Source organism: Aotus nancymaae, unplaced genomic scaffold, assembly GCF_030222135.1.
Source record: "Aotus nancymaae isolate 86718 unplaced genomic scaffold, 86718_ANA_hifiasm-v0.15.2.pri h1tg000028l, whole genome shotgun sequence".
Lineage (NCBI taxonomy): Eukaryota > Metazoa > Chordata > Mammalia > Primates > Aotidae > Aotus > Aotus nancymaae.
In genome coordinates, this window is record NW_026988441.1 from 19,180,705 (window position 1) to 19,202,834 (window position 22,130).

The window sequence follows — 22,130 nt, forward strand, 5'->3', positions numbered from 1 at the left end:
TGCGCTGGCGGCGGCCCAGTGGTGTGGACAACTCAGGTTTGAGTCGGAGGCTGAAGAGCCGTCACCCTGTGGAGGCCAGCCCTGCCTTTGGAAGCATTTCCTGAGGTGCTTTTGGGAACACGGGTGACTGTTTTGGTTTTGCGGCGTCCCTTGGGAGTCCACCCCCCCTCCCCCGCGACGTCCTTCACAGAGTTTCTCCGCACGGAACGCCCCGCAGGTGGGCGGGCTTTGTCGCGGAAAAACGAGTGGAGGCCGAGGCGGGAGGATGGCTTGAGTCCAGGAATTGGAGACCAGCCTGGACAGCACAGCGAGACCCCATCTCTGTTATTAATTTTTTAAAAATCGAATGAAGCCAAATGTTTCGCACATAGGATTAGCATTGATGCCACATGCGTGAAAACTGCATCTGTGCTTCGTTGTTAGGGTGACATGAAGTGAATTTCCTAAATCGATCCCCTCTGGGTGCCTTCCAGGTGGACGTGTACGAGGTGATCTCCAAAAACGAGCATCAATCCGGTGTGACTTAGAACTCACCAGGAGAACTTGAAAGCATTTTAACCACCAGGAAGCAGCAGCTCGCTGGGCGGAGGGCAGAGCTCGCCTGGTAGGTTTGATTGCTTCCTCTTTAGCAGTGCATATCGTTCAAAAAATTGAGGCTTTGAAAGAGGAAATGTTGCTTCAGCGCCCATGGAACCAGCTTGCCCCCTAAGATTGCTTCGAGGAATCAGTAAGATGATAAAGCAAGAAATTTAAAAAGGGGTCACAGTTAAAAGTGAACAGTGGGCTGATCGAGGTGGCTCGGGCCTGTAATCCCAGCACTTTGGGAGCCGAGGCGGGTGGATCATTTGAGGTGAGGAGTTACAGACCAGCCTGGGCAACATGACAAAACCCCATCTCCACCCAAAATACGAAAGATGAGCCAGGTGTAGTGGCGCTACACCTGTGGTCCTAGCTACTGAGATGGGAGGTTGCAGTGAGCTAAGATTGAGCCACTGCACTCCAGCATGAGCCACAGAATGAGACCCTGCCTTCAAAAACAAAAGTGAATAATGCTCACAGATGCACACCCGGGAAAATAACAGTGTCATCGAAACAAGTGTGTTTCTTCACACTGGCTCTCAGTATTCCGAGCTGAAGCTTCTTTTTTTAAGACAGGGTCTTGCAGTGTTGCCCCAGCTGGAGTGCAATGGTACCGTCACAGATTGATCATGGCTTACTGCAGCCTTGACCTCCTGGGCTCAAGCCATCCTCCTGCCTCAGCCTCCAAAGTAGGTGGGATTACAGGCATGCACCACCACACGTAGCTAATTTTTTTTTAAATGTTTTGTAGAGGTGAGGGCTCACCATATTGCCCACTCTGGTCTCAAACTCCTGGGCTCAAGTGATCCTTCTGTCTCGGCCTCCCAGATTGCTGGGATTATGGGTGTGAGCAACCAAGCCTTGCCTGAAATTGCTTTGAGCAAGATTTTAGTACTATTAAAATAGATTGTGATTTATTGCTCACAAAATCGTAATTTTACTCTGAATATTTCCTAATCACTTAAAAAATGTGTAGGAAAAAAAACTTATACAGGCATATTCAGTTATCCTCTGGTTTGCAAGGCGCTCTGCCAAGCTGGTCTGATGGGTCTGGGAAGGCCTGAAAGATGAACAGGGTTTGGCTAGGCACCGCAGAGAACGTGGGTACAGCAGTCACAGGGAATTCTTGTCTGGAGTCCTGTGATGGGAGAAATTTAAGGCTAAACTGGCTGAAAGTGAAGTGGAGACCAACAAGCTAGCCAGGGGAAGCATTCAGATTTTTACCCTAAGAGATGGAAGCTTCAGAAAGATTTGCTCTCACCATAAGGAAATGAGAGCCTGGTGAAGCCTCGGAGGTCTACTATGTAGCTTTTTTACAAGCCACAGGGACCCAAGCCATCACAGTAAAAGAAAAATTTCCTGCGTATCTCTCTGCCTCACTGGTAATCAATATATATTCTACAAATCCAAAGAATGAGTACCCTCTGTAGCACTTTGGGAGGCCAAGGTGAGAGGATCACTTGAGGCCAGGAGTTCAAGACCAGCTTGACAACATAGTGAGACCCCCCCCATCTCTATTTAATTAAAACAAATAAAAAATAAACAGATAAAATCCCCTCCAAAGGACTTGGGAAGTAGGATGTCCTGTTCATTGACTATTCCAGTTCCCTGACAGCTACTATGATTCACTGCATTAGTTACCTAAGAGATATGAATTCGAATGTTCACAGCTTCACCACTTACTAGATGTGCAGCCTTGGGCAAATTACTCAACCTCTCTGTTATCTGTAAATGGAGAAGACAGCAGTGTCGCTGTGAGGATTAAAGGAATGAGTGTGTTAGGCCCCTAAAACAGTACCTGCTTGGTGCATAGTACGACCTCAAAAGTATTAACTACATGGCCAGGTAGAGTGGCTCACTCCTGTAATCCTCGTACTTTGGGAAGGTGAGGCTGGAGTGCAATGGCATGATCGTAGCTCACTGCAGCCTTGAACTCCTAGGCTCAAGCAGTCCTCCCACCTCAACCTCCCGAGTAGTTAGGACTACAGACATGCATCACCACACCTGACTTATTTTTAAATTTTTTGTAGAGATGGGGTCTCCCTATGTTGCCCCAGTCAGTCTCGAACTCCTGGGCTTATGATCCTCCGACCTCAGCCTCCCAAAGTACTGGGTATGATGGGTGGCGTGTGCCTATGGTCCCAGCTACTCAGGAGATCTAGGTAGGAGGATCGCTTGAGCCCAGGAGGCAGAGATTGCAGTGAGCCTAGATTGGCCTGGGCAACCAAGTGAGACCCTGTCTCAAAAAAAAGTATTAGCTTATTAGCTGTTATTACCATGATGCTCATACATGAATTACAAACAAATTGCATCCACAGATTCATAATAGACTGAAACACACTGTAAAATGAGGCCAAGCTGTGCTTATACTGCTTTGCTGATTCAGGCACTAAACACACATGATACTGAAGGTCTTGACGTTGACCCTATGTTGTATCCTAGAAGGTGTTTTTTAGAGCAGTTCCTTAGTTATCACATCTTATATCATTTGTTTCCACAAAGTAGAATGGAGAAACAACTTAGTAATTTGAACTTTTTAAATTTGAAAGCCAGATCAATAGAAGTTTACTATGCAAACTGAAATAAGTTAATATATATTTGGAAAGTTTCTGAAAAACCAATGTACCAAATTAACCACCTTTGATAGGAGAACCAGACTGTATCTGTAATATTTGAAAGCTGGGAAAATGTCTGTCAGAGGTTTGAGTCTCAGTTGATGTGTCTTGCAGTATATGAGTGATAATATGATTATCAATCATTCTGCATTGGTTAAGGCTCTTTGGTTGGAAGTAAGTGAAAACAATCTCCGACTAGCCTAAGCACTAAACAAGGCCTTGGTGAAAGACATTAGGGCACTCCACGAAATACCCAGGTCATGTCAGAACCAAGAACAGATGTCTTTGTGTGTGTATGTGTGTGTGTGTTTGTGTTTCTTCCTGTTGATTTCATTATGCTTTCTGCTGGCACATAAACCTTCACATGGCTAATGACAGTCTCAATGTTCATAGCTTCAGTCCCTAAAGAAAGGCCAACTCTTTTTAAGTTCCTGTTCCAGCAGTCCTAGGTGAGGACTCTCGGATTGGCACAGCTGGGTCACGTACTCATCTGGGAATGATCAATGGTTAAGAGCGGGTGGTGATGGATGAACATGGCTGCTCTGGAGAGGTTGGCAGAGGCTGATCTCAGAGGAAAAAGAAGTGCTGGACAGACAAATCCCCCAATACGCACTTCAAGTGGCAGACCACACTGTGGTCGCTCTGATAGAAGCCTTACTCATTCTGGCGGACTGATCTGTTCTTTTTTGTGTGATATGATCCCTGTGCTTGAGGGCAAAATGTAGACCTGCAGTTTTCTCTCTGGAAACATGAAACACTGTTTGAAATCATAACAGCTGCGATGCTAAGTGGTTGTCTTAGGATATCCCCTCATCTCATAAGCGAGTCCTATGGATGATAGAGAAAAATCTGACAGTCTAAGCTTCAGCAGTTGGCAAGTACTGCAAATGTCCATTCTAAAGCACTTTTCAGTTTGTCAGATTGCATTATCCCATGAGTTGAGACACGTCATCTGTCTTAAGGATAAGTACATGTCATCTCTGCACACAAAGGTATGTGAGCACATGAAAATAGGTACATATCACCTGCACACATGAGGAGAGCCACATGCATCTGTGCACACACAGGTGCCTGTCATCTCTGCACATAAGGAGAGATGTGATGCCATCTGGGATCACTTGAGACCAGGAGTTCAAGACCAGCCTGGGCAACATGGCAAAACTCCATCTCTACTAAAATTACCAAAGTTGGCTGGGCATGGTGGCACACACCTGTAATCCCAGCTACTCGGGAGACTGAGGCAGGAGAATCCCTTGAACCCAGGAGGCAGAGATTGCAGTGAGCCGAGATTGTGCCATTACATTCCAGCCCGGGCAACAGAGTGAGACTTTGTCTCAAAAAAAAAAAAAATGATGTTTGTGAGGTATGTGACACCAGTCTTCATCAAGGCAGTGTGATGGGCTTTGGAGACAAAACAGAGTGGTGTTGGCTAGCATTTAACCCAGTTAAACCTCCAGTCCTCATCTAGGGAGGATTGACAGTAAATATTTCATAGAGTTGTTATGAGGATTAAGTAAACCAACATGAAAAGGAGCTAGCATAGTGCCTGGCACATAGAAGGCACAAAATAAGTGTTTCTAGTGTGTCCAAGAATAAATTGCTACCTAGGAGCCAGTTTTTGGTTTCCAATATCATTCTCCAAGAACAGGAACCGGGCCTCTTACAGAAGTGGCTGATTCTAGGGCTGGGGCAGGAAATATACAAGGTGAGCCTGGAGCATTTTGCAGTGTCAGAAAGGAAGTCCTCAGAAAGTGAAACAGTTGGGGGCGTGTGTCTCAGTCAGCTGAGGTTGCCACCACAAAATACCATAGACTTGAGGGTGTAAACAACACAACTTTGTTTCTTTCTGGAGGCTAGAAAGTCCAAGATCAAGGTGCTGGCGAGGTCAATTTCACTCTGAAGCCTCTTCTCTTGGCTTGGAGGTGGCTGCAGCCTCCCCATGTGCTCACATGATCTCTTCTTTGTGCACTTGTTGGGAGTCGGTGTAGGGAAAGACCAAGTTCTCCAGCATGTCTTCATATAAGGGTGCTAATCCCATCCTGAGTGCCCCACCCCATGACCTCTTCCAAACCCTAATTACCTCCCAAAGACCCCATCTCCAAATACCATCACATGTGGGTCAAGGCTTCAACATATGAATTTGGGAGACATAAACATTCCATAACACTCTATCAAAGGGTCACAGGAGCCAAATGAAAGTGCCCCCAATGCCCAAAGCTGGACATATTTGAGTGGCAAAACAAATAATGTAGTATTTAATTATAACCCAAAGTATGAGATGAATATCCATGAGTCCCTACAGATGTTAATAAATGACGGAATAAGTGAATAAATGGCAGAGAAGAGGCAAATCTCCCATGCAGAACATCAAACAATTGACAGTCTGCCCTCAAGCTGGAGAGCTTAACCCTCTGCTTCTTAACCGTGGGCTGCACATAGTGACTTCCTTTCAAAGAGTAGAATATGGAAAAGAAGAAAGAGTAACTTTACAGTGGAGAAACCTGACAAAGACTAGCAAGTGATCGAAGTCCACAGCAGCAGTCATAAACCATGTTGATAGCAAGTATCCTTGATAAGATAAGATGAAAATGACCCTTTACCTTTGGTCTTCCTCCTGAGAACTCAGAACCCCAGTCTAAGAAAAACACTGAATTCCAAAAGAGCAGCATTTTATAAAATACATGCCTAAGGCTCCTCAAAACTGTCAAGGTCATCAAAACAAGGAAAGTCAGATGAAGTCTCACAGTCTAGAGCAGCAGTCCCCAACATTTTTGGCACCAGGGACCAATTTCATGGAAGACAATTTTTCCATGGATAGGGGGCAGCAGGAGAGAAGAGATTGTTTCAGGATGCCACGGTCCTACCTCAGATCATCAGGCATTAGATTCTGATAAGGAGCGTGCAACCTAGATCCCTCACCTGCACAGTTCACAATAGGGTTTGCGCTCCTGTGACAGTCTAATGCCACTGCTGCTAAGACAGGAGGCAGAACTTAGGCAGTAATGTTTGCTCACCCGCCACTCACCTCCTGCTGGGCAGCCTGGTTCCTAACCGGCCTGTGGCTGAGGGATTAGGGACACCTGGTCTAGAGGATCCTAAGGCGATATGATGACTAAATGTGATGTGGTATCCTAGATGGGATCTTGGAACAGAAAAAGGATATTAGAAACTAAGGAAATCCAGATGTGATGTATGGGCAATATTTATTAATGAACTTTAGTCAGTGATAATGTATCAATATATTTTCATTAACTATAACAAATACACAAATGTAAGGTGTGAGTAATAGGGGAAACTGGGAAATCTCTGTACCGCCTTTGCAAGTTTTTATAAATCTTTTTTATTATTATACTTTAAGTTCTAGAGTACATGTGCAGAACATGCAGGTTTGTTACATAGGTATATACGTGCCATGGTGGTTTGTTGCATCCATCACCCCATCATCTACATTAGGCATTTCTCCTAATGCTATCTTTCCCCTAGCCCCCCATCCCCCGACAGGCCCTGGTGTGCCATATAAATCTTAAGTTGTTTGAGTCATGCACGGTGCCTGTAATCCCAGCACTTTGGGAGGCTGAGGCAGAAAGATAGCTTGAGCTCAAGAGTTTGAAGCCAGCCTGGCCAACATAGTGAGACCCCATCTCTAAAAAAAAATAAAATTAGCCAAGCTAATTTTGGTAGCGTGTGCCTGTGGTCCCAGCTACTTGGAAGGTTGAGGTGGGAGGACGGTCTGGGCCTGGAAGGTTGAGGCTGGAGTGAGCTGCAATAGCTCCATCGCACTCCAGCCTGGGCAACAGAGTGAGACCCTGTCTCTTATGATAATTAATTAAAAATAAAATAGTTCTGCCGGGCGCAGTGGCTCACGCCTGTAATCCCAGCACTTTGGGAGGCCGAGGCGGGTGGATCACGAGGTCAAGAGATCGAGACCATCCTAGTCAACATGGTGAAACCCTGTCTCTACTAAAAATACAAAAAATTAGCTGGGCATGGTGGCGCACGCCTGTAATCCCAGCTACTCAGGAGGCTGAGGCAGGAGAATTGCCTGAACCCAGGAGGCGGAGGTTGCGGTGAGCCGAGATCGCGCCATTGCACTCCAGCCTGGGTAACAAGAGCGAAACTCTGTCTCATAAAAAATAAAATAAAATAGTTCTGAGAAATTTTCTTAAAGTATTTGGGATGCATTGCAGTCCTAACATTAACCTAAAACAGTACCGTTTTGAAACAGAACAACCCAAATTAAGGCCAGATTTTAGCCAAATGGGTAAAGAAGAACGCAGCAGTAGAGCCTCAGGCCCCACTTCCTCCCTCAATCCACTAGTGGTGACTGTGCTTCTGCCGTAAAACCCGAAACATGCAGAGAAATGGAGCAGAAAGGGAGAATAGAACTACAGGAGCTCCTCCAGGAGGAGAGAGGGATAGAAAGAAGGAAGGGGAGGTGGAGGGCACACTTTGAGGCCCAGGACACCATCTTTGGTCCTAGTGGGGGAAGCTGCATCCTCAACTGAAGGTCCTGACACCAGGTCAACCCCTGGAAGCTGCAAGACTAAGCTGAGAAGGAAATGAGAAGCTTCACAGACATAGGGACATAGTTGTCCCCAGCACTCATTCTCCCATTTTCTTTCCTCTGTCTCAGTCAATAGATGTTGATTGAATTCCTGCTCTGAGCCAGGCCCTGTCCCAAATTCCAGGAGTCCTGTGAGGACCAAGCCAAGGGGCAGGGGCTGGGGCTGGGGAGGGGGGGTTGGCGGGGAGCTGGTGCCCAACGTATAAGACAGGGCTGGGGAGACACAGCCAGTCCGGGTGGGCTTGTGGCCTAGAATTCCTGTGCTTAGCGTCAGGAATTTGTGTCCACCCTTAGGCCACCATCACTGTTCCTTTCTTTTGCATCTTATTTTTCTTTTAGATTCCCATGGTAATAATCAGTTCTTGTATCAGCCTCAATTGGGATTCATATTGACTTGTGTTTGGCAGGTAGAATCACCAGTCTATTTGCATAAATGTTGGGGTTTTGGCTGGAAGAGGAAGGTGGGGTTGTTGTTTTTCCCTTTGCAGAGGTTTCTGTGGGGAAACTGGGGTGCAGAAGAAACTGGGATTTGGGGAGAGACAAGTGCTGTTCTGTAGTACTTACAAAGAGAGTGACTTTCCCCCCACCTCTGTGAACAGTCCCCTGTGCCTTCAGCCAAGTGGGAACTGGTGTGAAGACAGATGCCTCTAGAAGTGATTCTTTTAAAAATCAGGAATCGGTGCCCTTGGCATATGGGTATCAACTTTGTGTAGAAGGAGCTGAAGTGGAGGCTCCACTGAGGCCCTCAGGAGACTTTGGGGACAGTAGATATAAATGGCTTGGGTATATTACTGGAGGTGCCCAGGAGCTCATTAAGGCCAGGCACCTTCAGAAAGGCTCAGAAACACTTTGTGGCAGAGCATTTGTTCTATTACAGTGGCAAAGATCCAACAACACCCATAGGTGGGAAGCCCTGGGCCAACTTGAGAGCCAAAAGAGCAAATTTCCTTTCAAAACATTGCAACTTAATCTTGGCTAGACAATGGATGAAACTAAAAGTCGCAGCAACCAGATCGGCTTGTGAGATCAGAGTGTGTCTAGGGAAGAGGGAAGTGGGAAAGGGAAGGAGGAAGATTCTTCCTTCTAGGGAGAGAAGTGGAGGATGACCCAAGAAAAGCCCACCTCATGCTGATGTACCATCTGGTGGGCCATTTCTTCCCAATTCCATGTACCCAAATCCTTCCCATTCCCCACACTCCCGTCTCAGTCCTGGCTTGTGCTTGTACTTTGTTCTTATGGAGAGGAGTGTGTGTGTGCACGTGCGCACGCTTTAGAGACAGGGTCTTGCTCTGTCACTCAGGCTGGAGTGCAGTGACACCATCACGTCATGACCTGCTACAGCCTTGACCTCCTGGGCTTACGAGTTAAGAGAGCCTCTGTTTCAGTCTCCCTAGTAGCTGGGACGACAGTTGTGGACCACAATGCCTGGTTCATTTTTACATTTTTTGTAAAGACAGGGTCTCACTATGTTGCCCAGGCTGGTCCTGAATTCCTAGGCTCAAGTGATCCTCCCAGCTAAGCCCTGCAAAGTGCTGGGATTACAGGTGTGAGCCACTGTGCCTGGCAAGGCTCTGTTTTATATACGTACTGCCATGCCAGGTACCTATGAGACTCTAGAAAACAAGCTGGGGAAATGAGTCCCTCCAACCTGAATGTGGGATCTGGGAGGCACACAATGACATCCACTACAATCCACCTCTTGCGTCACTCAGATCTACTTCTTACTTATTCATAGTAAGTTAATCCCATCTGTGAACAGCTTCTCTGGGATTCTGGATGGTCTCCTTTCCTGGAGAAACCTGCAAGAGGATAGCTAGTGGGATGACGGAATGAATGGCAGCCCCTACTGCTACAGCTAGCCTCAAGGCTATAGCTGGTTTTCATCAGATGTCTCCCCTGCTACCCATTGTATATTCCCTCACCCTTGGCTAGCATACTTCTCCTGGTCTAAGTAGTTCACCTACTTAGATCCACACCTTCATCTCTAAGAAGTCTGTATGTTTCATTCCCATGTCCTTCTCAAGTCTTGGCTGCTGTACCTGTTCATTACCGTCAAAATTGGGCCGGGGACCATATCTGCAAAAGAAGTATATGAAGAATAAGCCAGAAGCTAATGAGATGATTACCTACAAGATGTATATGGGAGCTGAGTGGAAACAGTGAGAGAGTTGCCAGATGTGATCTGTAATCCCAGCACTTTGGTGGGAGACCGAGGCAAGAGGATCACTTGAGGCCAGGAGTTTGAGACCAGCCTGGTCAACATAGCAAGACCTTGTTTCTACAAAACATGTTTAAAAATTATCCAGGAGTGGTGGTGCGCCCAGAAGACACCATCTTAACCAAGTGATCACAGTTCACATCACCAGCAATAAAACACAGAGACATCACGGACCCCCTGCTGCAATGTACCAAGAAGTGCACAGTCTCACTCACGTGGCATTCTTGCCAAAATACACAGTCTCAATCTGACCGTGAGGAAATATCGTAGAAACTCGAGCTAAGGAACAGTCTGTGAAATAACTGCAAGTACTGTTCAAAAATACCCATCATGAAAATCGAAGAAAGGCTGAGAAACTGCTCCATAGTGGAGGAGATGAAGAGGACATGACCACAATGCATCGTAGGCTGCCAGAATGGATTCTGGAACAGAAAGGATGTCAGTGGGAAAACTAGAGAAAATCAGATTGGGTCTGTAGGTCTGTTAATAGTAGTATGTCAATTTTATTTTTCTCAATTTTTTCGTTTGTCTTTTTTTTTGGTGGGTTGGGTTTTTTTTTTTTTAAATTTTATTTTGTTTGTTTGTTTGAGCCAGGGTCCTGCTCTGTTGCCCATGCTGGAGTGCAGTGGCACAATCATGGCTCTCCTGGGCTCAAGTGATCCTCCCACCTGAACCTTCCCAAGTAGCTGGGGCTGCAGGCATGTGCCACCACACCTGGCTGATTTTTAAAATATTTGTAGAGATGGGATTTTGCTATGTTGCCCAGGCTAGTCTCAAACTCCCAGCCTCAAACAGTCCTCCTGCCTCGGCCTTCCAAAGTGCTAGGGTCACAGGTGTGAGCCACTGCACCTGGCCAATGTTATTTTCCTACTTTTGATTATTGTTCCATGGTCAGATTAGCTTTTGCTGAGAGTGGAGAGTGGAAGTAGCTTTGTGCTCAAGAGACAGGTTCCCCTCCCTCACCCCCCTGTGCTAGGCAGTGTTATACATAGCACTGGTTATCACGGCCAGAGAACAGGAGATAAGTCTTCCAAGGCACGAAAGACAGTGTGAAACAATTATCTAATTAGCATCCAACCCCTGCCCCAAGATTCTTACAGAGATTAGCAAGCAAGCTGCTCCTCCATGGGACAGGAACCTGCCACAGGAGGTTACTTAATCTTGACTTCAGAGTCAGAAAAGATAAATTTAACAATCGATAGAGTTGATTGCATAAGTATTTAAATCTTCTGGGTAGAGAAATATAAATAAAATTAGCCACCAATGGGAAACAGAAATATTTGCAACCTATACCAAAGTGTAAGTAGCCTTACTGTACAAGGAACTCTTAAAACCAATAATCAAAAGATGAACACAGTTTTTAAAAGGGCAAAAGACACGAGCAAAGCATTTCACAAAGAAATACGAATGGTCTGAAATGGAAACATATGTTCTCATCACACAAATGCAGATTAAATCAATGAGATAGGATATTTTGTCTATCTGATTATAAATCATCAAAAAGAGTGTTAACACACTGTGTGAGGGGGAAGATAAGGAAGCCGGCATTTCCATATATGGTCAGTGGGAAAATAATTTGGTAAAATCTTCCTGTAAGGCCACTTGACGATTTGTAATAAAAACCCTCAAAGTGTGCATACCTTTTGACCTCGCCATTTCAACTCAGTCATGTATTCTGAGAAGACTATTAGAATATTAGAATATAATTTTCTTCCTTGTATAAAGATACATGTATAAAGATATAGTACATGTATCTTTATACAAGGAAGTAAATTATATTATTGTTTACAATAGCAGAAAGAGAGCTTCTATCTAAATGTCCAAGTGAAGAAACTCCAGACAACGGTGACCAAATCCTCAAAATCAACAAGAAGAAATGAAGTGATCGTTTAAAGAAGAGATTTGCCTAAGGTGGGTAATTGCCTTAAAGTAAAAGGATTATGGCAGAGTCTATTACTGGATTTTTTGGGTCACCTTTTGTCTTTTTATCCCTTGAGGAAATCATGACTAAATGTCTTGTTGGATGGATTACAGTGTAATTTGACCATTAGTGCATAAAACTCTATCCACCCCCACCTGACCTCAGGTGTGGATGAAAAATGTTCTCCTCTGGGCTGTCTGTTACTTGAACAAAACCAAGATTAATTACTTGTGTTCCTTCTTTCAGAAAGAGATACACCCTTAGCTTTGAATTAAATATACATATATTTCTAGTTGCAAGCTCTTAAGTAATTCTAAAGTAAGAATTTTTATGCTTTTAAGTTAAAAGCATGAAAGTTTTTAGGTTAAATGTTTAAAGTTAAAAACGTCGATCCTCAGATCAATTTGATTAGATTCATTCTTCTATACAAATTAAATTGATACCAAATCTTACATAGAATTTTCTTGTTTTTAATAAGGACTGGTACAGTGAAATATTTGTTAAAATTTAAGACAGTTTAATAAAAAGAGCTTTTTGTTACAAAAAGCATGAACAACTTTATGATAATAACAAAAGCTTCTATTTTAAAAAGCCCTTTGTATTTATAGAAAGCATATATTTGCATATATTCTTTATAATACTATATTTGAATGTTGTGGAATCAGAAACTTGCAAAAAAACAAAATTATAAATACCATAGAAAATTCTCATAAAAAGTCACAGACTGGTGAAAATATTATGTTCATGGATGTTCACAGGTGAACAGATAAACAAAATATGGTATATATATGCAATGGAATACTATGCAGCCTTAAAAAGGAAGGAAATCCCATCACATGCCACAACCCGATGAACCTTGAGTAAAATAAGCCAGGCATAAAAGGACAATACCAAATGATTTCAGTATAGGAGGTATTAACATAGTCAAATTCATAGACAGAGGCGGTAGAATGGTAGTTACCAGGGTCTGGAAGCAGGAGAGAAATGGGGAATCGTTTGGTGGGTATAGAGTTTCAGTTCTGCAAGATGAAAAGGTTCCGGAGTTCTGCTTCACAACACTGTAAATATACTTAACACTACTGAGCTGTATACTTAAAAATGGCTAAAATGGTACATTTTATGATATGTGTTTTTACCACAGTAAAATGAATGAATGAATGAATAGCTTTAGTTTAAAAAAAAAGGTCACAGGTAATGCTGAGCTCTGTGGCTAAGAGAGGAGCTATTTGTTTGTTTATTTCTGACATCCACAGTCCATCTTCTGTGCTAGAGGCACTTTACTAAATGTTGGAGTTAAATGATAATTAAGAAATGACCCATTTGTCAAAGTGTTTTCCATCTAGTTGGAGAGAGAGAGAGAAGTAAAGAGTGTAAGGAATGTTCTACGTAGTGGGACTAAGTACTGGGTGCTGGGAAGATACAAAGTGGGGCGCTTCCTGTGGTCTTGGAGTGGGGGAAGGAGTAGTAGGGTGGTCACTTGTGTCTTCTTGCTGGAGTACTAAAGGTGAGTAGGAGCCAGCAAGGCACACATGCGGAATGAAAAACCAGGTGAAGCCATAGTGAGGAAGTCAGGGGCAGGGAATGGCTGGGTGTGATCAGGGTTTAGGGTTGGAAAGGGCTCATGGGATTGAGGAGACTGGAGGTGGAGGCCTTGTCAAGGAGTGTGGATCTTGAGATCAATAAGAGTATGAAAGCTTTTAAGGAGAGGAATCATATATCCAAACTTGTATCTTAAAAGGATTATTCTGGCTTCTATGGTGAGAAACAGTTTGGAGGAGAGCAAGACTAGAGACAAGACCAGTAGCAAGGATTTAACAGTAAGGAAGTGACGCGGCCCTTGCAGTAGGCTGAGAAATGAATGAGAGAAGAAACAACGAGCTAGACAACTTTTGCTAGAAGTAGAGCTTTGAACAAAAGGAGATAGCAAGATGGCTGCAGGAGAATCTGGAGCCCAAAGATGTGTGTGTGAACATGTGTGTGTTAGAGTGGGCGAGACAGGCATGTTTCAACACAGACAGGGAAGAAAAGCCGAGCTGTTTCCTAAGGGTATGGAAGGAAACCAGATCTCCCTCAATGGAGCTACTTTAGCTTAGGAGGAAGAAAGGGCAGGACTCTACTCTTATTTTAATAGTAGGGAAAGAAACAGATGGATTTAAGTGTAAGTTTGTAGGTTTGCCCTTAGAAGGTTAAGGGGTTTCCATATCATGGGTTTTGCTCTGTAAAATAGAAGGAAAGTTCATCCTGGAGCAGGCAATGGAGAGATGGGGTTTTACAGAGGGAGTTACATGTGAAATGAGAGCTAAGAAGAACAGGAGAAAGAACAAACTGACCCTGGGCCAGCGATGGTGGCTCATACCTATAATCCCAGGACTTTGGGAGGCCAAGGCAGGCAGATCACTGGAGGTCAGGAGTTCTAGACCAGCCTGGCCTACATGGTGAAACCCTGTCTCTACTAAAAATACAAAATTTAGCCTGGTATGGTGGCAGCCATCTGTAATCCCAGCTACTCAGGAGGCTGAGGCAGGAGAATCACTTGAACCCGGGAAGTGGAGTTTGCATTGAGCAGAGATCGCGCCACTGCACTGTAGCCTGGGTAACAGAACAAGAGTCCATCTAAAAAAGAAAAAAAGAAGAAGAAGAAGAAGAACTGACCCTGAAAAAATGGGACTTCAGGGCAGCATGGGGCTGGAGATAGAATTCTGTCCAGTGTATTTGTGTGGTTGTTTCTAGGAACCCTACCATCGAAGATATTTCTTGGAATCTGACCTAAGAGATTTGCCTGGCCTAGGCCAGTGCAGCTAGACTTGTAAGGCCTTAGTGAGTACCCTCTGAATTTGCTATAGGCTAGGGGAAACAAATAATGAAGAGACACTGTTCTAGCAGAACTCTAAATACACTAGTAAGTTATAATTATTAAAAGAATGTGATATTGGCCCAAGAGTTGACAAATAAACCAGTGAAACAGAACAGACAACCCAAAGCACGGATAGTTACATACGGGAATATACAGGATGAAAAATATGGCCCTTTTAGTTACTGGGGGAAGAAAGGCTTAGTCAATAAATGATAAGCTGACAATTTGCTGTTTGTTAGATGCCTACCATGCACTGCGCATGAAAAAGAAATTCTAGATGAAAATTAATATCTAAGCATGTTAAAAAACCCTTTTTATATGATTAGAGGGAAATATTCTTATAAACTTGGGTTAAAGAAAGTTCTAGTAATTATGTCATGAGACCTAGGATCCAAAAAAGAGAAATCAACATATTTGATCACTTAAAATTTAAAAATAGGCTGAGTGCAGTGTCTCTTGCCTGTAATCCCAGCACTTTGGGAGGCCAAAGCAGCCAGATTGCTTGAGCCCAGGAGTACAAGACCAGCCTAGCCAAAATAGTAAAATCCTGTCTATACAAAAAATACAAAAATTAGCCAGACATAGTGGCGTATACCTGTGGTACCAGCTACTTGGGAGGCTGGGGTAGGAGGCTCACCTGACCCTGGGGAGGTCGAGGCTGCAGTGAGCGGTAATCACACCAATGCATTCCAGCCTGAGTGACAGAGTAAGACCTGGTCTCAAAAAGTAATAAATAAATAAATAAATAAATAATCCCAACACTTTGGGAGGCTGAGGTGGGCAGATCACCTGAGATCGGGAGTTCAAGACCAGCCTGGCCGACATGGAGAAACCCCGTCTCTACTAAAAATACAAAATTAGCTGGGCATGATGGTGCATGCCTGTAATCCCAGCTAGTTGGGAAGCTGAGGCAGGAGAATTGCTTGAACCCGGGAGGCAGAGGTTGTGGTGATCACACCATTGTACTCCAGCCTGGGTGACAAGAGCAAAACTCTGTCTCAAAAAATAAATAAATAAATAAATAAACTCTGTATGACCAAACAGAGAGGTTTTTTTTCTTTTTTATTGAGCTCTACAGCTATTTAAAAAAAAAAAAAAAAAGTAGAGATTTAAGTTAAAGAGTTAAAGAATAAGCTGTCAAGTGGGAGAAAACATTTGTAACATCTACAACATGTACAGGATTACTATTAATATGTGAGCTTCTATACATCAAGTCTACTGCTCTGCATTTGTCTCCTTAATTATCAATTAAGTAGCCATATATGTGTGGCTTTATTTCTAGACTCTTTGTTGTGTTACAATGGTCTGTCTACACTAGTGCTAATATCACACTCTTTTATGATAACATAATAATATGCTATGGTAACAGAATAATAAGGCTTGACATCTGTAGTATAAATCTTCCAAATTCATTCTTCAAGATAAAAAGGGAAAAAATAAGTGATAATATGTTTTCTCAAATGTGATGGGTATAAACTCAGATATTGGTTAGGTCATTAATATTTAACTCATATTTTATGAATATTAATTTATACCTATTCAATATTTGATAATACCATAATAGAAAACTATATGCCTAGTAACATCAACAAAATTTATAAAGTGAAAGTTAGAAACTCAAAGAAAAACACATTTTTAGTGGGATACCTTAATATGCCTCTCATTCTTTGACAGGCCAGGGAGAAAAATACTTAAAAATACATGAAATTGAGAGAGCCCAGATGGTGAAATAACAGAAAAACCTTCAAAGCAGCTGTTATAAACACCCTTAAAGAACTAAAAGAAACCATGCTTAAAGAATTAAAAGAAAGGATAATAACAATATATCAACAAACAGAGAACATCAATAAAAAGATAAAATTATTTAAACAGAAACATAAAAATTCTAGAATTGAAAAGCAAAATTTAAAAAATTAAAAGTTCACTAGAGCGATTCAACAGCAGGCTTGAGCTGGCAGGAGCAAATCAGTGAAATTGAGGTTCGATCAATATAGATTATCCAATCGTAAGTACAGAGAGTTTAAAAAATGAAGAGGAGAAAGAAAAATGATTAGAGTCTCAGGAAAATGTGAGATGCCATTATATGCACCAAAATACATACAAAATAATTAGCAGGTAAAAAGGAAAGACAGAAGTATTAATGTACTCAAAGAAACAAAGGTTGACACTTCCCATATTTGATTAAAAACATTAATCTACACAGCCAAGAAGCTCAACAAATTCCAAGTATGCTAAACAAAGAGATCCACATCAAGATACAGTGAAGATGCTGCAAGACAAAGAAAAAGAAAAATCTTAGAAGCAACAGAACAAAGTGTCACATATATAGAGTCCCCAGTAAGATTAATAGCAGTGTTTTCATCAGAAACAATGGAGGCCAGACGCAGTGGGTTGATATAGTCAAAGTGCTGAAAATAAAATTTCATCCAGCAAGAATCTTATATCCAGCAAAATTATCTTTTAAAAATGAAGGAAAAATAAAGATATTCCAAGATAAACAAAATCTGAGAGAATTTGTTGATAGCACACCTGCTTGACAAGAATTGTTCATGAAGAAAGCAAGTGATTTCAGAAAACATGCGCACGCACACACACACAGCATAAACACACAACACACAAAGAACATTGGTAAAGGAAATTAGAAATTTCAAAAGGCAGTATATAATTGTATATTCTCATCCTTTTTTTGAGACAGGGTCTAACCCTGTCACCTAAGCTGAAGTGTGGTGGTGCAAACATGGCTCACTGCAGCCTCAACCTCCTGGGCTCAAGCAATTCTCCCACCTCAGCCTTCCAAATAGCTGGGACCATAGGTGTGCACCACCACACGTGGCTAATTTTTTTTTATTTTTTTAGAGATGGGGTCTTGCCATGTTGCCTAGGCTGGTCTTGAATTCTTGACCTCAAGTGATCCTCTTGCCTTACCCTCAAAAAGTACAGGATTGCTGGCTTAAAGCACCATATCTGGCCTTCTTCTCCTTTATTATTTAACTGATTTATAAAGTAATTTCATAGAGCAATATAGATAATTGTGTTGTTGGGACTATAATCTACAGACATACAGTATTCTTGACACTGATGCTACATGGAAGGTGGGAGCAAAGCTATATTGGGAAAAGGAAAGGACACAAGATAGTAGCTCAAACTATAGTAATAAAGACAACGAGAATGGGCAAATTAAAAGGTAATGGTGGGGTGTGGTGGCTCACACCTGTAATCCCAGCACTTTGGGAGGCTAAGGTGGGTGGATCACAAGGTCAGGCATTCAAGACCAGCCTGGCCAACATGTTGAAACCCCGTCTCTACTAAAAATACAAAAATTAGCCAGGCATGGTTGTGGGTACCTGTAATCCCAGCTGCTTGGGAGGCTGAGGCAGGAGAATTGCTGGAATCCAGGAGGCGGAGGTTGCAGTGAGTGTGATCGCGCCACTGCACTCCAGCCTGGGCATCAAGAGCAAAACTCCATCTCAAAAAAAAAAAAAATTAAAAGGTAATATTAAAAAACTCTATAGATATACTTTGTTTGTTTGTTTGTTTGAGATAGGATCTTACTCTGTCACCAGACTGGAGTGCAGTGGTATGATCACAGCTCAGTGCAGCCTTGACCTCCTGGGCTCAAGTGATCGTCCCACCTCAGCTCCCAAGTAGTTGGGGTGACAGACATGTGTGCTACCACACCTGGCTAATTTTGGTATTTTTTGTAGAGACAGGGTTTTGCTATATTGTCCAGGCTGATCTCCAACTCCTGGGCTCAAGCCATTCACTCTCCTTGGCCTCCCTAAGTGCTGGGATTACAGGCATGAGCCACTGTGCCCAACTACGTAAATATATTTTTTCTCCTTTCTTCTCTCAGTTTTTTTAAAAGACTTCCAGCTACATAATGCATTAATGATACCAAAGAATTGTTGGTATTATAGTGTAATACTATTACACTATAAATGCATAATAATAGCATAACGGGGGTATAATGGAGTTATTTGGGATTCTATATTTCACCGGAACTAAGTCGTTATAAATCTGCACAGATTTTGGTAAGTTAGGCTGAATTAGAATATAGTGATTACTACATAACCCTGTGAATATACAAAAAAAATTGAACTATATACCTTAAATCAGTGAATTGTATGGTATATAGATTATATTTTTATAAGTCTGTTTTTTTAAAAAGACAAGGAAATCTGAATAACAACATACAACTGTGATTTAATAGAGAAAATATATCAATGCTGTATAGGTCAAAGAATATGCATTCTTTTCAAATATCAATAGAACCTTCACACACAAAATAATTTTACCTTAGGCAATAAAGAAAATGTAATATATTCAAAAAAATAGTAGGACTTTCATTGTCCAAAATGCAATAAAAAGAATGAACAAAATAATCAAATAACTTGTCAACTTAAAGAGAAATCATCTTTTAAAAATCTTTTGGAGGCTAGGCGCAGTGGCTCATGCCTGTAATTCCAGCACCTTGGGAGACCAAGGCAGGTGGATCACCTGAGGTCAGGAGCTCGAGACCAGCGTGGCCAACACGGTGAAACCCCATTTCTACTAAAAATACAAAAATTAGCCCAGCGTGGTGGCATCCCAGCTACTTGGGAGGCTGAGGCAGGAGAATCACTTGAACCTGGCAGGTGGAGGTTGCAGTGAGCCGAGACCATGCCATTGCACTCCAGCCTGGGCAATAAGAGCAAAACTCCATCCAAAAAAAAAAAAAAAAAAAGTCTTTTGGGTATAATAAATCTTTTGGATACAACATAAATTGCAATTTCAGTTATGTTTACAAAAGAATGATGAGGGCCAGGCACAGTGGCTCACACGTATAATACCAGCACTGTGGGAGGCCAAGGCAAATCGGTGGCTTGAGCCCAGGAGTTGGAGATCAGCCTGGGCAACATAGCAAGATCCCATCACTGTAAAAAAATTTAAAAAAGAAAAGAATGATGTGAACAGCATATATTACAATTTGAGGTTATAGTCAAGGCTTTATTTACACCTGACCCAATAGGGGAGCCATTTTCCCTATCATGTGACCATTTTGAGGGCTCAGTCTCTTCCTGGCAATGGAGTGGGATGCAAGACACATACAACAGGTCTACCATAAGTGAAATTGCAAAAGAAGCCAGAATACACACAGCCTGTGAAAGCCATATTGATTGCTTGTATCAGGAGCAAAGCCATTGACAGGTGAATGAGACAAGATTCAGACAGGTTAACAACTGTAGAAGAGAAATCGATGGATACAGGACACTGACGAAAGAGAATGAGTTTGATAGCAAAGGATTCAGATGCTCTTGGGAAGATTAATAAAGTGGCCCTCTTTGTGATTACACTGTTGACAGTGCAACGGGAAATCCATAGAATATCATCACATGCCTTAATCAGAACTCCTCCATCAACACTTGACTCATTATTCATTCATTTTAAGAACCATGCATAACTGCGGCTATAACCTAGTTTTCTGAAATATAAGATAAAACTGACTTTTCATAATGCTTGTTTAATTCTTGAGGCGAAGTTCCAATCATATCTTTTTTCACTGTATATGCAATATGGGTTCCTGTTTTAAGTGGATTCACTCCAATTCCTCTTTTGTTATTGTCATTCTATTTATCCTAGGATGAGGAGGACCTCCCACAAATGAACCTTGCATTAGCAACAGGTTCCATCATATGAATTTTTGTTTCTGATTGCTGAAAAGGTTAAGGCATAAAGCTGAGGACCTTTCGGAACGAGTCGGGCAGCTGAGATATGGAGTTAGCAGCAGCCCTGCTCCCTGCCCACCCTCAGAAAGGCGAGGTGTTGTCAGAGGCCTTGGAGTAGGGGACACACAGAGTAGGGGGCACACACTGGCAACTTCGGTTTTGTCTGGCCCACCACGGACTGGAAAATGGAAAGCCATTTGTAGCCAAGCCATAGGTCCTGTTGGCAGTATTATACTTGCTCTCAGACATTCAGGTCCAACTACCACTTTTCCTAGAGTCATCAACAATGATCAAGTGGAACTCAGTCTTTTGGCCTGCTCTGTCCAGCTTTTGCTTTTGCTTTCTTCTTTCTTTCTTTCTTTCTTTCTTTCTTTCTTTCTTTTTTTTTTTTTTTCTGAGTCAGGGTCTCGCTTTGTTGCTCAAAGTGGAATGCAGTGGCGTGATCTCAGCTTATTGCAGCCTTGACAACCTGGACTCAAGTGATCTTCCACCTCTCAGCCTCCTGAGTAGCTGTGACTACAGGTGTGCGCCACCACACCCAGCTAATTTTTGTGGGTTTTTTTGTAGAGACAGGGTCTCGCTATGTTGCCCAGGCTGGCCTTGAACTCCTGGGCTCAAGTGATCTGCCCCCATGGGCCTCCCAAAGTGCTGGCATCACAGGCATGAGCCCTGCCCCCGCAACCTGGCCGTGTCCAGCTCTTCTGTTCATTTTCCTTCCTTCAGCTGCTCATGCCTCTCTTACCTCAAATAGGGTGTCCTCCTCTGAAAAGAACAGATTCTCTTGACTACAATTGATCCCTGTGGGAAATGGGGCAGGAAGATGCAGCGCCGGTCACCGTATGCCTCACAGTGATGGCTTCTTGCCTTTTAGAAACCACTTGGAACATCCTCACACAGGAACATCGTCACTGAACCGTCCACCAGTATCAGCATCCAAGGTTTGGATTGACAAACAGTTGTTTCCTTGGAGCCCTGAATTCCAAACTCCTCTGCCAAAGACAAGATGCACGGGCATGCCATATCCTGCTCAAACACTTATTTTTGTATTTGTACTGCAGCTTTACATACCACTACTCAACTGTGACTCTGATAAGGCGTATGGCAGCTTTAAAAACCTGGCATAATATGTCTTCCTCTGGAATCAATAGAATTTGGCTTTCAGCAATGATGGAGGTGTGGCTGCTCCATTCTCTCCTTTGCCTTACTACAGGTGACCTCTGCAGCTTTTCTAAGAGGGGTTTCAAGGTCAAGTATTTTTTTCTCTTATCCTATTTTTATGTATTTATTTAGAGTCTAGGTCTTGCTCTGTTTCCCAGGCTGGAGTACGGTGCCATGACCATGGCTCACTGCAGCCTCAAACTCCTGGGCTCAAGTGATCCTCCCACCTCAACCTCCCAAGTAGCTGAGACTACAGTTGCATGCCACTACATCTGGCTAAGTTTAAAAAAAAATTTTTTTTGTAGACACAGGATCTTACTATGTTGCCCAGGCTGGTCTTGAACTCCAAGTCTCAAGGGATCACCCCACCTCAACCTCCCAAAGTGCTGGGACTAGAGGCATGCACCATTATGCCCGACTAAATTATTTTAAATTTTTTTAAAAACAGGGTCTTGCTATGTTGCCCAGGCTGGTGTTGAACTCCTACCCTCAAGCGATCCTCCTGCCCAGCTTTTA

General features: G+C 42.8%; 1 long non-coding RNA gene across 1 annotated transcript; it reads left to right on the plus strand.

The window, feature by feature from the left end:
* Positions 1-31: 31 nt before the first annotated feature.
* Positions 32-21,624, plus strand: LOC105714507 (uncharacterized). Its single transcript, XR_001106829.2, has 4 exons — positions 32-105; positions 474-604; positions 9,783-11,887; positions 21,328-21,624. It is a non-coding gene; the product is annotated as an uncharacterized LOC105714507 (long non-coding RNA).
* The last annotated feature ends 506 nt before the right edge of the window (positions 21,625-22,130 follow it).